Source organism: Sinocyclocheilus anshuiensis, unplaced genomic scaffold (genome assembly GCF_001515605.1).
Source record: "Sinocyclocheilus anshuiensis isolate Anshui unplaced genomic scaffold, SAMN03320099.WGS_v1.1 scaffold280, whole genome shotgun sequence".
NCBI classification, from domain to species: Eukaryota; Metazoa; Chordata; class Actinopteri; order Cypriniformes; family Cyprinidae; genus Sinocyclocheilus; species Sinocyclocheilus anshuiensis.
This window is the reverse complement of record NW_015558575.1, coordinates 894175-898533: the sequence shown is the minus strand read 5'-3', so window position 1 is coordinate 898533 and position 4359 is coordinate 894175.

Sequence of the window (4359 nt, the reverse complement as noted above, 5' to 3'; positions counted from 1 at the left end):
TAACCACAGACTGAGCTCTTCAGCTCATTAACAATAATAGTCCAATAATGTCCAAATACAATTTTTAAAGAGTAGATCTATTGTTTTACCATTCAAAACTTTTTTTTTTTTTTGTAAAATGTTTTGATTGAAAAGTCTGCTTTTACTATCTTTATTTAAATAAATTCCACTTAGTTAGATATTTTGATATTTTGTGTCGAATGCAATGACATTAAGACATTTTAAAGGCTGGGATACACTATACAACTTTTGCCAAGATTTTTGCCCCAATTTACAGTCTGAAGGAGTTTATACTATCTACCAAAGTCAAAGCCAATCTGCAGATTTTGGGCAGTCGAAGCTGCCCGATTTCAATTGTGCACTTTATGATGAACATAGACGAACTATAGACTATGATTCCATCTTGTCAGAGGACGTAAAACATGTTTTTTGTCCACAATTTGACCACAAAGAGTCCATACCTTCTGCTGCGGTTCATCCATGTTTCTCCCACAGTGATAACTCGCACTTCAGAGGGTGTGACAAATCTAGAAAGGGATCGCTCTCAAGAGGCTTTCGCTCACAACTTCAATTAGATTGTATTGAATTTTATTAAATCATCTCCAGGCTGTCACTTCGTTGCGGTTGCCATGTGAGAATCATTATTTATTTTGCTGTCAGTAGCACATTGATGGAGATTCCCATGGCGCAGACACTCCTGAACACTCATCTGACGGAGCCGCTTCCCGGTGGAAGAGGAAACAGCGTGTCCAACGACTCAAGGGCTGGTGCGGGGTGAATTATCCCCTGAAGATTCGGTGACTGGTTGTGCTGACCACAGGAGGCTGCTTTAACAAATCCTCTCATTTCCTGAGTATTCAAATGCAAAGCAAAAACCAATTATTATTATTATTATTATTATCTTTTTCAATTTTAAGCTGTGAATATGACACTGAGTGACGTAAAGGCCAAGAAATTGAAATGCCAAGTTTCTATGGATCTGTTCACGCCTATTCCAACTATGTAGAGCTGCTCGTGGTCTAATGTAGAGAACAGACTTAGATGACATAGATGACATATATAAAATTTGACGCGAATGAAAACAATGTTGTGATGGATATAAATACAGTCTTCTTAATACCGGTTAGTCAAATCGTGTTTTGCTTCTGGTCATAGAATTTTTTTTAGATGGATGCTGAGGTAAAAACTAGATAACTAGAAATATATAAAAAGGTTCGTCAAGACAAACTTTGAAGTTGGCTTGAGAAAGCCGGACCAGAAATTTTGAAAAAGTTTGAAAAGGTTAAAAAAGTTTGAAAAGTTTAAAAAAAATTTGAAAAGTTAAAAAAAAAAAAAGTTTAAGAAGTTTAAAAAGTTTGAAAAGTTTGAAAAGTTTTAAAAAGATTTACAAGTTTTAAACGTTTTAAGTTTGATGGTCAGTCTGAAATAGTTTGAAGTTTAAAGTAGTTTTAAAAGCTTAAAGTTTGATAGCTTGTGGTTGCTAGGGTACTCTGGATGGTTGCTAAGGCGTTGCTATGGTACTCGGGGTGGTTGCTAAGGTGTTGCTAAGGCGGTTGCTAGGGTGTAGTTATGTGGTTGCTAAGGTACCTGGGTCGGTACCTGTTTTGTGAATATCATATAATCGCAAAAACGTCGCCCTGTTATGTTTTAGGTTGGGAAGAATCTGCAATTTCTGACCCAGGGGCCGGTTGCATAAACTGCTTAGACTAGTCTTAAAAATTTTGTCATGTTATTTTTTTATTTATTTTATAGACTGGTCATAACATTTTTAAATCAGTTACAAAAAAAATAGACTGGTCTAATCTTAATTTTAAAAGTAAGAATTTTAAAAGTGGTTACCCCTTGGCTAACTGCTAGTTGGTCAAACTAGTCCTTAAGACATGATCTTAACATAGTGGCTATGTTTATGCAACTGGCCCCAGTTCGTTTGCTTCAGTTGCTGAGTTTGCTGGTGAGTTTGGTGAGTTTGCTGTGTTTTCCGTGAGCTGGCAACCCAGGATGTTGAAACACTATTGGGTAAATTGGCAGTGGGCAATTTCGGAGAAACAAGCACGTGAACTTAGCATGATTCCTAAATATCTGCGAACATATTATGGTATTTTTATTGTTTAGTACAGTGAAAAATGTACATATGGCAACTTTAAATGCAAAACTTTTAATGCTTTAAAAGTGTCCAACATTCCACAACATTCCTTCTTTTTTCTTTCTTTCTTTTTTTTCTTTCTTAAATAAGTGCATGATTCCCATATTTGAAGTGCACTTCCTGCTGGAATTTTCAGTGTGAACACACTCACACTGCTTATACTAGAAAATGACATAGAATATGCAAACTGGAATGCAAAAAAAAAAAAAAAACGGAAATGTTTAATTTGACCATTTTTAGCTTAAACAATAAAATGTGAAATGTAATTTTAAAAAAAAAAGTTTACATATTTTCATGATTAAGAATAACTACACCATAAAGTGACTAAGATGATATAAGCTAGCTTTAAAAATAACCAAGCGAATATATAATGACTACAATGCATATTTCTCAGTAGAAATTAAGACTTCTTTCAGACGACATTTTTATTCATTTATCCAAACACTGGTATGCACACGGGCAAATACTCTATACAGACCTGATTTCATTTGCGCATAAATACATCACATATTTACTGTGTATCAACGTAGTAAAACATCATTTTCACTTATTTGTTCATAACCTTTTTAATTTTCATGAGCTTAGCCAGTGCCATTTCCCAACATTACACCCAGCATGTGTGTGCAACCCCCACTGTGTGCACCGCTTTTTTAAAAATGTGACATGTGTTACTTACTTTTAGTCATCAGACAATGAAACATTGATAACATGTCCAGTGACATTGAAAAAAAAAAAAAAAAACTCCAGTGGACAAAAAGTCTGGGCTGTGATAATTAGATGTGACCTTGAGACAGAAGGACACTGAACAGACCTCAAAGTTTCGGTTTCATCAGAGATTTTCTGGTAGAGGTGGAAACTCTGGCCAATCCTATATTCCCAGTTCCACATGGCAGAATAAACAGCAGGACTTCACTGCTTATTTTAATTTGATGAATGTGTTTTGCTAAATGAGGCTAATCAATCAAATAAAACTATGGATGTATGAATAAGAAAAGAGATACACAGCGATGCACATAAATAGTGCGCACACTGTGCAGGTGCACATGCGCGACCAATATAAAAAAATGCTCATTTGCATATGGACATGATTGACAGCTGTTAATACACAATCAATCACCGTTTAAGATCGACTAAGATTTCCATTCGAACTGAAAGCATAAATCTAGGATATGTGCTGTCGGTTTCAGAGCAAAAATGAAATTTCGTTCACTACTCATGCGCTTCGGTTTAAAAGGTTTGATTTTAGGTTTAAAAAAATTTATAAAAATTCATATAAAAATATAAAAGAAGGAGAAATAAAAGAAAATGTAAATATTAACATTGCATTTTTACATGTACTATAAATAATTGTATTTTTTTATTTAATGTTTTATTTATTATTTTAAAATATACTACTATCACACTTTATTTTGTTTATAGAAAAATACAAAACTAAAGTGCAATAATACTATTATTACTATTTTAAATTATTTGATTGTTTAAAGTTATATTTAATGTGTGCAGTGTGAGCACCAAACCAAATCTCCAAGTGCTCTCATGAGAAACAGACTGATGTGCATACCTGGATATTCAGGATCACTGTTATTTAAACAGATACAATTACGATATGCCGAATTGTAGCTACAGCATGGACACTGGAAATGTCAAGAACCAGCAGTAGACATGTCCTATGTGCTCAGTGGAAGAGATTGCTGCCATAGTGATTGATATCCTGTTGACAAGATGAATGAAATGGAAAGGAAATATGAGTAAAAGGTTTTGCTTGGCTGCACAAATTTGGTGCAAGGCTCGAACTGGCCAAAATATACAGGCTGATTAATGTGAGCTGGTAAATCCACATCCAAGTCTGCCATCTAGAGGACAAGACTGATAAAACAGCAACGGCAAGGATGAGGATGAAACAAAAGTTGCCGAAATCTAAGATTCTGCACTGTTTTTATTGGACTCCCAGCAGATTGTTCAGACTTGATTTGGAAGATTGCAATAAAATGTGTTATTTTATTTTAAAACAAAACCGTTAATTAGTTTAGTAAAGAAGAGCCCTGAGTGAAATGGAAGTTAAAATGAGTTTTTATTTATTGTTATATATTTCCATTTGTGTTATTGCATAATGTCAGTGACTTTATTAACTTTGCTATTATTCTTATATTACTATATACTTATAATATTATATATACTATTATAATGTGTGTGAAATACTAATAGTAAAGAATGAG